Raw genomic sequence first — 15683 nt, forward strand, 5'->3', positions numbered from 1 at the left:
GACTAGATCTGATAGACAGAGTGCCTGATGAACTATGGACAGAGGTTCATGACATTGTATAGGAGACAGGAATCAAGACCATCTCCAAGAAGAAGAAATGCAAAAAGCAAAATGGCTGTCTGGGAAGGCCTTACAAATAGCTGTGAAAAGAAGAGAAGCTAAAAGCAAAGGAGGAAAGGAAAGATATACTCATTTGAATGCAGAGTTCCATAGAATAGCAAAGAGAGATAAGAAAGCCTTCCTCAGCGATCAATGCAAGGAAATAGAAGAAAACAATAGAATGGGAAAGACTAGCGATCTCTTCAAGAAAATTAGAGATGCCAAGGGAACATCTCATGCAAAGATAGGCTCAATAAAGGACAGAAATAGTATGGACCTAACAGAAGCAAAAGATATTAAGAAGAGGTGGCAAGAATACACAGAAGAACTTACAAAAAAGATCTTCATGACCAAGATAATCACGATGGTGTGAACACTAACCTAGAGCCAGACATCCTGGAATGTGAAGTCAAGTGGGCCTTAGGAAGCATCACTATGAACAAAGCTAGTGGAGGTGATGGAAATCCAGTTGAGCTATTTCAAATCCTGAAAGATGATGCTTGGAAAGTGTTGCACTCAATATGCCAGCAAATTTGGAAAACTCAGCAGTGACCACAGGACTGGAAAAGGTCAGCTTTCATTCCAATCCCAAAGAAAGGCAATGACAAAGAATGCTCAAACTACTGCACAATTGCACTCATCTCACACGCTAGTAAAGTAATGCTTAAAACTCTCCAAGCCAGGCTTCAGCAATACATGAACCGCGAACTTCCAGATGTTCAAGCAAGTTTAAGAAAAGGCAGAGGAATCAGAGATCAAATTGCCAACGTCTGCTGGATCATGGAAAAAGCAAGAGAGTTCCAGGAAAACATCTATTTCTGCATTATTGACTATACCAAAGCCTTTTATTCTGTGGATCACAATAAACTATGGAAAATTCTGAAAGAGATGGGCATACCAGACCACCTGACCTGCCTCTTGAGAAACCTGTATGCAGGTCAGGAAGCAACAGTTAGAACTGGACATGGAACAACAGACTGGTTCCAAATTGGAAAAGGAATACATCGGCTGTATATTGTCACCTGCTTGTTTAGTTTATATGCAGAGTACATCATGAGAAACGCTGTGCTGGAGGAAGCACAAGCTGGAATGAAGATTGCCGGGAGAAATATCAATAACCTCAGATATGCAGATGACACCACCCATATGGAAGAAAGTGAAGAAGAACTAAAGAGCCTCTTGATGAAAGTGAAAGAGGAGAGTGAAAAAGTTGGCTTAAAGCTCAACATTCAGAAAACTAAGATCATGGCATCTGGTCCCATCACTTCATGGCAAATAGATGGAGACACAGTGAACACAGTGGCTGACTTTATTTTTCTGGGCTCCAAAATCACTGCAGATGGTGATTGCCACCATGAAATTTAAAGACACTTACTCCTTGGAAGGAATTCCCTGGCGGCTCAGACGGTAAAGCATCTGTCTACAATGCGGGAGACCTGGGTTTGATCCCTGGATTGGGAAGATCCCCTGGAGAAGGAAATGGCAATCCACTCCTGTACTATTGCCTTGAAAATCCCGTGGACAGAAGAGCCTGGTAGGCTACAGTCCATGAAGTCACAAAGAGTCAGACACGACTGAGCGACTTCACTTTACTAACCTAGACAGTATATTCAAAAGCAGAGACATTACTTTGCCAACAAAGTCCGTCTAGTCAAGGCCAAGGTTTTTCCAGTGGTCATGTATGGATATGAGAGTTGGACTATAAAGAAAGCTGATTGCTGAAGAATTGATGCCTTTTAACTGTGGTGTTGGAGAAGACTCTTGAAAGTCCCTTGGACTGCAAGGAGATCCAACCAGTCCATCCTAAATCAGATCAGTCCTGGGTGTTCACTGGAGGGACTGATGTTGAAGCTGAAGTTCCAACACTTTGGCCACCTGATGCAAACAGCTAACTCATTGGAAAAGACCCTGATGCTGGGAAAGATTGAGGGCAGGAGGAGAAGGGAACGACAGAGGATGAGATGGTGGATGGCATCACTGACTCGATGGACGTGGGTTTGGGTGGACTCCAGGAGTTGGTGATAGACAGGGAGGCCTGATGTGCTGTGGTTCATGGGGTCGCAAAGAGTCAGGCATGACTGAGCAACAGAAGTGAACTGAACTGAATATGCTACCCTGTTTTGTCATATCTAAAAGTCTGAATGACGTTAAGAATTTGCTGCTTTTAAAAAGGATTCACCCTTAGTTAGTTTTGCATTTGAAACTGAATTCAATTTCATTGTTGCAGGATATGTTATATTTTTCATGTACATGTGATGAAGAAAATTTATCAGAACTTTTATTAGACAAGAGGTTAGCTTTCTGGGAACTCTAGTGTCTCCTTTTTTTTTAGTATCCATAGGAAATGAGAAACAACAGCACTTGATTTGGAATATGAACTACTTGGGTGAAACAAAAATTTATAAATTACTTATGGGAAGAAAATATTGTTTCTGGTAAAATAAGTAATTTGCTACAAACAACAATGAGCCTGAATTTTGTTCTGAGAAACTAGTAACCCATCCACCAAAAGAACTGTCAGTCAATAGAATACTAACTCTGACCAGGTGTTTCTCTCTTTATGAATTCTAGCAATTATATTTCTGAACCCTTTTTGTCATAAATAATTCTACCAAGAAAGAAATCTTTGAATTTACATATTAGAGGCTTTTTGCCTTACTGCTGCTGCTGCTGCTAAGTCACCTCAGTCATGCCTGACTCTGTGTGACCCCATAGACAGCAGTCCACCAGACTCCCCCATCCCTGGGATTCTCCAGTCAATAACACTGGAGTGGGTTGCCTTGCAGAAAGATTAATAGATTGAAATGTACCTGTAAGTAAATTGCCCAAAAAAACTCTTTATTAAAAAAAAAAGTAACTGAATACAAACAACATTGAAGAGGCTAATATTTGTCTTTAGAATATCATTGAATTTGATTTTTTGGATGTTAACTGAAGACAGTTCATTTCTTTTTGAAAAGAAAGATCAATAGGATTTTAAAATCAAATAATGGAAGAAATTTTTATCTCATTTCATAATTTAAAAAATAATAGCTAATTTTTGCCACTTATTTATTACTCATGAAATTCTTTCACTCATCTCTCTGAAAACTTAGACAGCTAGTTAGAAATAGAGTTTTGCTGCAATGACACCTATTCATTTGCAAGGAGATTTTCTGAATAACAGAAGGGAAGAAGGCACTTGTTAAGTAGAAAGCTCAGTTTCCCAAAAATCTCTGGGGATTTTTGGTTCTAGATTAGTCCCAATTCTCTTGTTATGGCTTATTCTTTTCCCACCTTCAGATCATATTTCTCTGAGTTCTCATAACGTGTGTGTGTGTGTGTGCTTAGTCACTCAGGTGTGTCTGACTCTTTTGTGGCCCATGAACTGTAGCCCACCAGGCTCCTTTATCCATGGGATTTCCCAGGCAAGAATACTGGAGCAGGTTGCCATATCCTTCTCCAGAGGTCTTCCCAAACGTATGCGTCTTTCGTCTCATGCATTGCAGGCAGATTCTTTACCACTAGCACGACCTGGGAAGCCCCTATTTTCACATCTTTGTTGTTCACTCAGTCGTGTCCAACTCTTTGTGACCCCATGGATTGCAGCACGCCAGTCTTCCCTGTCTATCACATCTCCCAGTCCTTACTCAAATTCATGTCCATTGAGTCAGTGATGCCATGCAATCATCTCATCCTCTGTCGTCCCCTTCTCCTCGTGCCTTCAGGCTTTCCCAGCATCAGGGTCTTTTCTAACAGGTTGGCTCTTTGTATCAGGTGGTGAAAGTGCTAGTTTCAGTTTCATCAGTTGGCATCAGTTCTTCCAATAAATATTCAGGATTGATTTCCTTTATAATTGACTGGTTGGATCTCCTTGCAGTCCAAGGGACTTTCAAGAGTCTTCTCCAACACCACAGTCCAAAAGCATCAATTCTTCAGCATTCACCCTTCTTTAGGGTCCAACTTTCATATCCATACACGACTGCTGGAAAAACCACAGCTTTGACTATATGGACATTTGTTGGCAAAGTAATGTCTCTGCTTTTTAATACACTGTGTAGGTTTGTCATAACTTTTCTTCCAAGAAGCAAGCATATTTTAATTTCATGGCAGCATTCACTTCTGCAGTGATTTTGGAGCCCAGGGATATAAAGTCTGTCATGGTTTCCATTGCTTCCCCATCTATTTGCCATGACGTGATGTGATCAGATGTCTTGAGGAAATCAAAATCTTGCAATGTTAGTACTCCAATCACTTACACACAGACTCAGATATACAATCTTACTGTGTTTTCCAATCCTTAGCAGAACTTTGTCTTTATAGGAAACACTTCTCTAGCTCACAGTATTCCTTTTCTAAGAATTTGCCTCCCACTTCATCATCCCTGTGTATTTTCTATCAGCGCCAACAACGGTAGTCAATTTTTTAGCTTTACTGAATAGAAACATAACAACTCAGGTCAGGAGTGTTCAGCCACAGTCACTAAGAACAGAGGAAATTAGTTTATAGAGGGAAAGATCAGAATGAAGAAGATACTGAGAGAAACAAAAATGAGGGACATTCATTATTGGAAAGAAAGAAAGAGTAACTTTGGTTACTGAAATGCTACTATTTCCTTCAGTCCTCTGTTTCCTGAATAAGCCTTATCATACACTCTCCCCTTAGTAATAGTAATAACAATTGGGCTTCCCTGGTGGCTCAGTGGTAAAGAATTTGCCTGCCAATGCAGTCCATCCCTGGTCTGGGAAGATCCCACATGCCACAACTATTGAGCCTCTGCTCTAGAGCCCAGGAGCTGCAACTGCTGAAGCCTGCAAGCCCTAGAGCCTGTGCCCTGCAACAAGAGAACCCACTGCAATGAGAAGCCTGCACATTCCAAATAGAGAGTAGCCCCCGCTCTCCACCACTAGAGCAAGCCCACGTGTAGCAACAAAGACCCAATGTAGCGAAAAATAAATAAATAAATAAAACTATTTAAAAATGATAGCAAAAGCCTCCTTACCACTACAACTAACAAAGACAGTAATAAGCACTTATTGAGCGTTTTCCATGAAACAGGTAGTGTTCTAAGCACTTCATATATGCTAACTGATTAAATCCTCATGTTAACTTAGTGAAGTAGTCATTTCTATAGCCCTTGTTTTATATAAGTTAAATGATCATAAACATTCAAGAAACTTGCCTAAATATTATACTGATGGAGCCAGGATTTAAACCCAGGAAGTCTAGTTTCAAGTTCTACACTGTGCTCCTATGTGTATTCAATTTTAATTGTTTCCTTCTGTGGGTTTGTATTACTTAAAACCAAAAGAGACTTCTGGATAACATGGAAGTATTGTAAAAGAATTTTACAAATCTACTTAAAAAAAAATACCCCATCAAAATTTGTAGAATATGCAGGTTAGGAAGCAACAGTTAGAACTGGACATGGAAGAACAGACTGGTTCAAAATAGGAAAAGGAGTACGTCAAGGCTGTATATTGTCACCCTGCTTATTTAACTTCTATGCAGAGTACATCATGAGAAACGCTGGGCTGGAAGAAGCACAAGCTGGAATCAAGACTGCCGGGAGAAATATAAATAACCTCAGATATGCAGATGACACCACCCTTATGGCAGAAAGTGAAGAGGAAGTAAAGAGCCTTTTGATGAAAGTGAAAGAAGAGAGTGAATAAGTTGACTTAAAGCTCAACATTCAGAAAACGAAGATCATGGCATCTGGTCCCATCACTTCATGGGAAATAGATGGGGAAACAGTGGAAACAGTATCAGACTTTATTTTTCTGGGCTCCAAAATCACTGCAGATGGTGACTGCAGCCATGAAATTAAAAGATGCTTACTCCTTAGAAGAAAGGTTATGACCAACCTAGATGGCATATTGAAAAGCAGAGACATTACTTTGCCAACAAATGTCCATCTGGTCAAGGCTATGGTTTTTCCTGTGGTCATATATGGATGTGAGAGTTGGACTATAAAGAAAGCTGAGTGCCGAAGAAGTGATGCTTTTAAACTGTGGTGTTAGAGAAGACTCTTGAGAGTCCCTTGGACTGCAAGGAGATCCAACCAGTCCATTCTGAAGGAGATCAGCCCTGGGATTTCTTTGGAAGGAATGATGCTGAAGCTGAAACTCCAGTATTTTTGCCACCTCATGTGAAGTGCTGACTCATTGGAAAAGACTCTGATGCTGGGAGGGATTGGAGGCAGGGGGAGAAGGGGACGACAGAGGATGAGATGGCTGGATGGCATCACTGACTCAGTGGATGTGAGTCTGAGTGAACTCTGGGAGTTGGTGATGGACAGGGAGGCCTGGCATGCTGCGATTCATGGGGTCACAAAGAGTCAGACACGACTGAGTGACTGAACTGAACTGTATTCAGGACATTGGACATTAGGCAATAAAGACATGTTACTTTCACAGACATGAAACCAAATGAGATAAGCTCAGCTATAGCTAGGGCATACTGCTATGAGAAAGTTTCCAACCTGTTGTCACAGGGGAGAGAAGCCCAAAGAGAGACCAGTGGATGCTCTGCGTTTCAGTTCAGTTCACTCAGTCATGTCCGACTCTTTGCGACCTCATGAACCACAGCATGCCCGGCCTCCCTGTCCATCACCAATTCCCGACTACCCAAACTCATGTCCATTGAGTCGGTGATGCTGTTCAGCTATCTCATCCTCTGTAGTCCCCTTCTCTTCCTGCTTTCAATCTTTCCCAACATCAGAGTCTTTTCCAATGAGTCAGCTCTTCGCATCAGGTGGCCAAAATATTGGAGTTTCAGCTTCAACATCTGTCCTTCCAATGAACACCCAGGACTGATCTTTTTTAGTATGGACTGGTTGGATCTCCTTACAGTCCAAGGGACTCTCAAGAGTCTTCTCCAACACCACAGTTCTAAAGCATCAATTCTTCAGCTCTCAGCTTTCTTTATAGTCCAACTCTCACATCTATTCATGACTACTGGAGAAAACATAGCCTTGACTAGACAGACTTTGGGGACAAAGTAATTCTATGCTTTTTAATATGCTATCTAGGTTGGTCATAACTTTCCTTCCAAGGAGTAAGTGTCTTTTAATTTCATGGCTGCAATCACCATCTGCAGTGACTTTGGAGCCCAGAAAAATAAAGTTTGACACTGTGTCCACTGTGTCCCCATTTATGTGCCAGGAAGTGATGGGACCGTATGCCATGATGTTCATTTTCTGAATGTTGAGCTTTAAGCCAACTTTTCCCTCTCGTCTTTCACTTTCATCAACAGGCTCTAGTTCCTCTTCACTTTCTGCCATAAGGGTGGTGTCATCTGCATATCTGAAGTTATTGACATTTCTCCAGGCAATTCCAGCTTGTGCTTCTTCCAGCCCAGTGTTTCTCATGATCTACTCTGCATAGAAGTTAAATAATCAAGGGACAATATACAGCTTTGACTTACTCTTTTTCCTATTTGGAACCAGTCTAATCTTCCATATCCAGTTCTAACTGTTGCTTCCTGACCTGCATACAGGTTTCTCAAGAAACAGGTCAACTGGTCTGGTATTCCCATCTCTTTCAGAATTTTCCACAGTTTATTGTGATCCACAGAGTAAAAGGCTTTGGCATAGTCAATAAAGCAGAAATAGATGTTTTCCTGGAACTCTCTTGCTTTTTCGATGATCCAGCAGATGTTGGCAATTTGATCTCTGGTTCCTCTGCCTTTTCTAAAACCTGTTGAACATCTGGAAGTTCACAGTTCACGTATTGCTGAAGCCTGGCTTGGAGAATTTTGAGCATTACTTTAGTAGCGTGTGAGATCCACATTTATTGACACAGAACTTATAGATCAGGGAGACAATGGCAGCTGTGGTGAGGAGGGAAGATTATTTAGAAGTTTAGAGTTAAACGGAGAAAGAACTCTGAAAATCTGCAGTGCATCCTTCTATAATACTAATCAGAAAGGTATTCACCCAGTGTTTCAGAAAGAAGAGCGCTTAAAGTTCACACGGCACAGGGACAGTGCTTGCTGTCCAGTCAGACTGGGAAAGCAAACAGTTCACGTGGAATTGGGCAGTACAAATAAAGAACCTTTTGTCAGCCATGGGGAGAAATGAGCACTGGACTAATTACTGCTCTTGTCCTTCCAAGTCTGAGCCTCAGTTTTCTTTTTCCCATGGTTCCAATTATTATAGTCACCTATTGTCTAATTTTTCCAACCTCTAAATCAGTCAGTTTAGATTCCTTTCTCCTTTTAATTTCATGTTGTTATTCAAATTCTGTTTATTTATACCTTGTTTCTAGTTCTTCTCTTGTATCTCTTCATCATAACATTGTCTAACTGAGATTCCTTATCATCTCTAATGGTTGCCCAGGAAGGCAATATTCTCAGCCTCCAATCAGGTCCCTTCCAACCTGCTTTACAACATGTTCCTTCTACATTCTTTCTCTCAGTCTCCTATTTGAAAACGTGTCCTACCTGCTCATTTACATTAGGACCCTTAGCTGGAGGTCCAAGTCCTCTACAACGTATCCTAATTTACTTTTCCAAACCTGCCTCTCAGTACTTACCATCATAATCCCCTTATTTCAGTCAGGCTGCTTTTCTCATTATTCAATATGCCTTCTTAGATCTTACCTCTAAGCCTAAGCTCAACCATTTTCCAGACTTTATGCTCCTTCAGTCATGCAATTTCATCCACCTCTCAGTTTCAATCACAGCAGGATAGACAATTTTATAAATAGCATTAAAAAAGAAATTCAAGTCTCTGGCCATTTTCTAATCCTGATCAAGTAGGTCTTCCTAGGTGATGATTTAAAATGAAAAATGTTTTTTGTTTAGGACTGATATTTGCTCCCCAATGAAGATTTTATTAGAATAAAAAAATAGTTTATACTTTTTATTGGTAATAAAATCCATATAGATGTTACCTGCTTAGGTCATAGATGATATAATTTTGTAGAAAGATCCAGAATTCAAATGGTATTCATTTTTACAGCAAATGTTATATTCTACCTATCTGAATGAAGTATAGGATGGCTGAGAGTAACTGAAGAGGGCCTAAAGGGAATTAAAATTTTAACTGATGTATATTTTGTGGATATTACTCAATCATCTACTTCAGTATAAAAAAAAAAGTTTGTGTATTCAGGAATAATTGTTAAAATGCAAATTTCTTTATTCATTCATTTGGTTAAAAACAACTCTGCTCATCCACAGTTAAAAATAATCTTTCACATAGATTCTGGTTTGCGGAATGGCACACCTTCTTAATGATGCTTCTAGACATTGGAGGATTTAACCAGGTGATGTGATCTATTAGAAAACATTGGAAACAAAATAGAGGGCCAACTCAATTATGTCAAAGTAAAACTTTTCCTGGAAATTTTTATAATTTCAAGGTCTGTTCCTGTCTAGAAAGCAATAAGATATGTAGAAACTCAAGTCAGAATACTTATAGCTTATATTCTTTATATGAGAACAGAATTAACATTAAATTAATGCTAGGACTGGTTCAACATGGGGATGGGAAGAAAATGAAGATTGGTTATTAACAAATGATATATGGTAATTTGTATCATATCTCAAAGTATTTCCTACCCTAGAGAGATTTATAGTTGCTTTGGCCTTTAATTTAGGTTTGGCTATATTCCTGAGATGCTTCCCTCTTGACAGGAAGATTATATATCCTGTTTTGGTGAATTCAGTAGCAGTCATATGACTTGTATTGACCAATAAAATGTTTCTATTAAGTATTATGTATCACTTTTAAGAAAGCTTTAAGGGTTTAAGATTCACTTTTACTCTTTTTTTTTTTTTCTGATATGAGACTCCAAGGTAGGAGAATTTCTATCAGTGTTAATTTGGAACGCAGAAGATATGGATAGGAACAGAAGTAGATCCTCAAAAGTCATGTAGCGTGATAAGGAAACTTGTTTTGCAAAACACTAAGGTTTTGTGATGGTTTGTTGCTGTAATATAACCTAACCTATCTTGACTGAACCTTGACCAATGCAACTGTTCTTTGAACACTTCTTATTCTCTACTGTAAACAACAATGTACAATTAAGTCACTGGGAATAGTGTCTGTTTACATTACATACAGATGCAAAAGTTAAATGATTCCACATTTCCAATTTTATCCTAATGATACTTGATAAAAGCTTTATGCATTTGATTTTCTGATAGATGAATATATCTTTAAGTGTAAACTGGTTCATAATCAAAAGTCTGCCTCATTTCCTGCTTGTTCCTATATCCATACCACCCCAACCGTGAAAATTATTTCTATTATATTTTTATGCATCTTTCAGACTTCTCTTATATATGTCAAATAAACACAAATTCAGATTCTTATTTTCTCTATTTTCACACCAAAGCTAGTATATTATGCCCATTGCTCTGAACATGTTTTTTTACTTACAGTTTATCTTGGAGGACTTTCCAAATCAATGCAGTTAGATGAACACTGGTCTTTAGCCACATATTATCCATTATATGGATGTATCATAATTTATTTAAGCCCTCTCTTTTTGGCGGTCAATGGGTGGTTTGATTCTTTTGCTGTTGCAAACAATGCTGTAACCAACAAACATAATAAGTTAATATAAAAGTAAATGAAAATAGCATAAAGTATTTTGCATATGGACAACCACATTTGTAAACTAAATTCCCAGAGCAGAATTGCTTGATCAAAGTCCCTGTGTTTAAAATTTTGATAGGTATTGCTACATTTATTTATTTATTTTTAATTTTTATTTTTTAAATTTTAAAATCTTTAATTCTTACTTGCGTTCCCAAACATGACCCCCCCTCCCACCTCCCTCCCCACAACATCTCTCTGGGTCATCCCCATGCACCAGCCCCAAACATGCTGCACCCTACATCAGACATGGACTGGCGACTCAATTCTTACATGATAGTATACATGTTAGAATTCCCATTCTCCCAAATCATCCCACCCTCTCCCTCTCCCTCTGAGTCCAAAAGTCCATTATACACATCTGTGTCTTTTTTCCTGTCTTGCATACAGGGTCGTCATTGCCACCTTCCTAAATTCCATATATATGTGTTAGTATACTGTATTGGTGTTTTTCTTTCTGGCTTACTTCACTCTGTATAATTGGCTCCAGTTTCATCCATCTCATCAGAACTGATTCAAATGAATTCTTTTTAACGGCTGAGTAATACTCCATTGTGTATATGTACCACAGCTTTCTTATCCATTCATCTGCTGATGGACATCTAGCTTGTTTCCATGTCCTGGCTATTATAAACAGTGCTGCGATGAACATTGGGGTACATGTGTCTCATTCAATTCTGGTTTCCTCGGTGTGTATGCCCAGAAGTGGGATTGCTGGGTCATAAGGTAAGACAGACACATAGATCAATGGAACAAAATAGAAAGCCCAGAGATAAATCCACACACCTATGGACACCTTATCTTCGACAAAGGAGGCAATAATATACAATGGAGTAAAGACAATCTCTTTAACAAGTGGTGCTGGGAAAACTGGTCAACCACTTGTAAAAGAATGAAACTAGATCACTTTCTAACACCGTACACAAAAATAAACTCAAAATGGATTAAAGATCTAAATGTAAGATCAGAAACTATAAAACTCCTAGAGGAGAACATAGGCAAAACACTCTCAGACATAAATCATAGCAGGATCCTCTATGATCCACCTCCCAGAATTCTGGAAATAAAAGCAAAAATAAACAAATGGGATCTAATTAAAATTAAAAGCTTCTGCACAACAAAGGAAAATATAAGCAAGGTGAAAAGACAGCCTTCTGAATGGGAGAAAAGAATAGCAAATGAAGCAACTGACAAACAACTAATCTCAAAAATATACAAGCAACTTATGCAGCTCAATTCCAGAAAAATAAACGGCCCAATCAAAAAATGGGCCAAAGAACTAAATAGACATTTCTCCAAAGAAGACATACAGATGGCTAACAAACACCTGAAAAGATGCTCAACATCACCCATTATTAGAGAAATGCAAATCAAAACCACAATGAGGTACCACTTCACACCAGTCAGAATGTCTGCGATCCAAAAATCTGCAAGCAATAAATGCTGGAGAGGGTGTGGAGAAAAGGGAACCCTCCTACACTGTTGGTGGGAATGCAAACTAGTACAGCCACTATGGAGAACAGTGTGGAGATTCCATAAAAAAAAATTGCTACATTTATGATTACATGGCTTATATGAATTCACACTCCCACCAGCAATGTATTAAGTCCCTAACTGCTTTGCCAAGAGTATGTTACCAAACTTAGGAATATTTAGGAATCTGATAAGTGAATAAAGGCATCTCAGTGTAGCTTTAATTTGCATCATTCTTATCATAAAAGAGGTTACATGTAACTCCCAACAGTGTAGTTAATCCTATTTATTTGTTGGCACTCTGGATACCTGCTTAGCAAATCAGCCCTGAATCATCTTTGCTCCAATTCAATTTCTCCTTTCTTTCATTTCCTGCTATTATTCTAAATATTGCTCTCTGCTTCTGATTTCTCATTTCCATTTCTCCAGCTTTCTCTCATTGGCTTAGGGCTTTGTTGACTACCTAGGATTTAAATATCCTTACGGGGTTCCTTTGCAACAAATCAGCCTTTGCAAAAAATAAGTAAATAAATCCATTGATACGTTTTCTAATAAGATTTCTAAATATGAAAAGCCAAGAGTATCAGGCATATACCTGGAGAGAGGATGAAATGAGAGCATAGAAAAGATGCTTGATGGCATCAAGAGAAATCTTGCCCAAGGAACTTGACTTGAAATCTCTCTTTCAATTTTCTCTCTCCTCCTCTCTTTATCTCCATCTTTCTCTCCTTCCTTCCTTCTAATTCACTCCACATTATATCTCACACAAAATTAGGAAACATAGAGAAAGAAGATCGACTGCAGGCATTTAGTTGAATACAGTCTTTCTTGGGCAGGAAATTTATTGTAAGAACCAGAGAAAATGATGCAACACTTTATAATCTACAGGTTTGTAACATTTGTCTGTGTGTGTGTGTGTGTGTGTGAACGGTATCACGGTTATTACCATGCAGTCAAAGATCCTGGTTTTGTATTTATTTATCAATAATTCCTGGCTGAGAGTCTCAAAATATATAACAAAATGATTCTTTCTATTCTGTCAGAATAGTTGTTCATCAAATTGAATTATGAACGAATGAAATTTTCTTTAAGAAGCACACTCTTACATTTTCTGCCTAACTGTTACACAGACAATATTTAGGTAATTGAAATCTCCCATGAGCATTATAATGACTTTTTCAGATCTCCTCTGATCTACACAAATATTGTGCAATTTGATTTCACTAATTGTTTTTGTAGATCAATAGAAAATCAGAAGCATCTTGTTCCCATTTTCAGTGTTAAATTTTATCTACATAGTAAAGATAATCTGTCAGTCAAGATGTTACATATCTATCCATCTGGCAATTCACAGATTTTATCACAGACCCTGCCAGAATGTCAAAATGCCTATGTTAGAGAAAAGAACCCTCATATTTGAGATGTGCAAAAATTTTAATGTCAATATTTATAAAGTAAGAATGCAAATCTATCTTTAAGTCATATATATATATGTATGTTTCTAAAGCCCCTAAGTGCCCTGTACCTGAGTTGGGTGTGTGTTGGGTACCCTCACCAAAGCACAGTGTAGAAGTGGGAAAAGCAGTAATGTTGCATGCTTTACTTATATTTATTCCAGTTCCTTCCCTGACTCCTAGCACACGTTTTGAGAAAGTAGTTTAGAAAAATATGTTCCTTGGCAAGTTATCTTATCTTCTGGCTCCCTTCCTAATTTGAATATGGCAATGATTTCTCTCAGCATAGTCTTTGCTTCTAAAAGAGTCTTATTTGTCCCTGATGTAGTTTGCAAACTCACCCTGAAAAAATAGCAATATTCTTAACACCATCTGGGGTGACACAAGGAGGGAATGAGGGTCCCCACTCAGCCCAGGACTCCTTTATGTCTCCATGCATGATGTTTGATTCCCCCACACACTCTCCTTGAAACTTCATATAATTGATATTTATGTACTTAATGGGCTTCTCTGGTGGCTCATTAGGCAAAGAATCTGCCTGTAATGCAGGAGACCAGGTTCAATCCCTGGGTCTGGAATATCCCCTGGAGAAGAAAATGGCAGCCCATTCCAGTATTCTTGCCTGGGAAATCCCATGGACAGAGGAGCCTGGTTGGCTACAGTCCATGGGATCACAAAGAGTTGGACATGATGGAACAACTAAATCACCACCATGTACTTAATATCTTCTAGGAGTATGCTTTTGAAGAAAAGATTTGTTTATTCCCCTCAGAAGCAGGTACCTATTTCTTTAATATGTAATATGTAATTAATGAGTAAATCTGTCTACCTTAATTAAATAGTTAATGTTTCTCTAGGTTTGATTGACACCACGTTTCCCTTTCCCAGACTGTTTGCAACTGAGTAGTGAGCAACATATTAATGTATATATAAATTTGCATCTATTAATATAATTACACTTCACCCATTATTTAAGAGTTTTTCATCGTGAAGTTTTTATATTTGCCTATAATTTGATATTAGTTTCTAAGATATATATTTTGTGTATAATTTATAAAACATTCAATGTTTATTTTTATGGAACATGTAAATATAGTATTTATAAACAGATACTTACACATGTATTTGAGGTGTGCACTCAGATTTTTTTAATTGAAATGATTACAAAATCATAAAATATTTGTAAACTACTGTTCTAGAATGTAATACACAATAAGAGTGAGGGATTGAGTCTCTTGAGAGAATAATGTTGTGCAGACATTCAAGTAATGCTTGGATTATTAAATGTATTTCATTCTTTTTTCCTGGAAGAATAAAAAGAAAAAGGTTTGATTCTGAAATTCGAAAAGAAAGGAATACTGTCTTTCACTTACATGTAATTTTGTTCTCTTTCCCTTATGCTATCCTCTTCTCCCATTAAGGAATTACTAATGAAGAAGAAATGGTGATCTGACATTTAGCAGACAAGCGGGAATCCTAATAGGAAAGGCTACTCAAGCTGCCAAGTGTAGCAGTGAAGGAGGAGGGACCCAGGAGAGGCAAAGTCAGATTGTGTAAAAATCTGGAGTTGTATTCCATGTACCCATAACGAGGCTTTGAGAAGCTTAGTGAAGTCTCTCCATGTCTTCCCTAAACTGAAAAATGAAGATAAGAAACATAACCTATGGACACAGCAGGATTATTTTGATTTTTAAATGGAAGAGAAAATACAGGGCATGAAGAAAGCTTTTTTGCTTTATACTTTGTCATAGTTTTTGGAATTAACATAAAAATACTCAGGAATGAGGAGGGAATATGCTGTGAATGAACAAAACAAAGCAAAAAATATTTCTCACAGTCTTTAGATCGATTTCCAGTGTATTTATTTGAAAATGTCTTCTATATTAAAGTATTTTGCAAAATAATACTAAACCTTAATAAAATTACTCTGAAGAGGTACGTACATATTTTTAGTGATTTTTCAGTTTTTTTAGTTTTTGTAGAATGAGATTAAGCAAACCAGTTTAGGATAACCTGAACTCTTTATAATAATACGAATCTTAATAAAATTACTCTGAAGAAGTGCATAC

Source organism: Ovis canadensis, chromosome 6 (assembly GCF_042477335.2).
Source record: "Ovis canadensis isolate MfBH-ARS-UI-01 breed Bighorn chromosome 6, ARS-UI_OviCan_v2, whole genome shotgun sequence".
In the NCBI taxonomy this organism is placed as follows: Eukaryota; Metazoa; Chordata; class Mammalia; order Artiodactyla; family Bovidae; genus Ovis; species Ovis canadensis.